Source organism: Eimeria mitis, genomic scaffold, assembly GCF_000499745.2.
Source record: "Eimeria mitis Houghton genomic scaffold, Emh_scaff6287, whole genome shotgun sequence".
Taxonomy (NCBI): Eukaryota; Apicomplexa; class Conoidasida; order Eucoccidiorida; family Eimeriidae; genus Eimeria; species Eimeria mitis.
In genome coordinates, this window is record NW_013574473.1 from 1,508 (window position 1) to 1,816 (window position 309).

A 309-nucleotide genomic window follows, 5' to 3' on the forward strand; every position below is an offset into this window, starting at 1 on the left:
TGTTAGCTGTGAAGAAGAGTTTGTTTAACAATAAAGAAATATTTTTTCAACTCCAAAGAAATATTTGTTCAAATAAAAACTATAAAGAAGTATTCGTTCAATGAACTATACAGAAATCTTCGTTCAGCTAAATGTTAGAAAGCTCGTAGTTAGCTTTAAGAAATGTTTGCTAAGCTATCTATAAAGAAGTTTTCGTTCAACTAACTCTAAAGAAATTGTTTTTTCATCTAAATATAAAGAAGTATTAATTAATATTCGTTAAACTAATTATAAAAAAATGTTTGCTCATCTATCTATAAAGAAGTATTC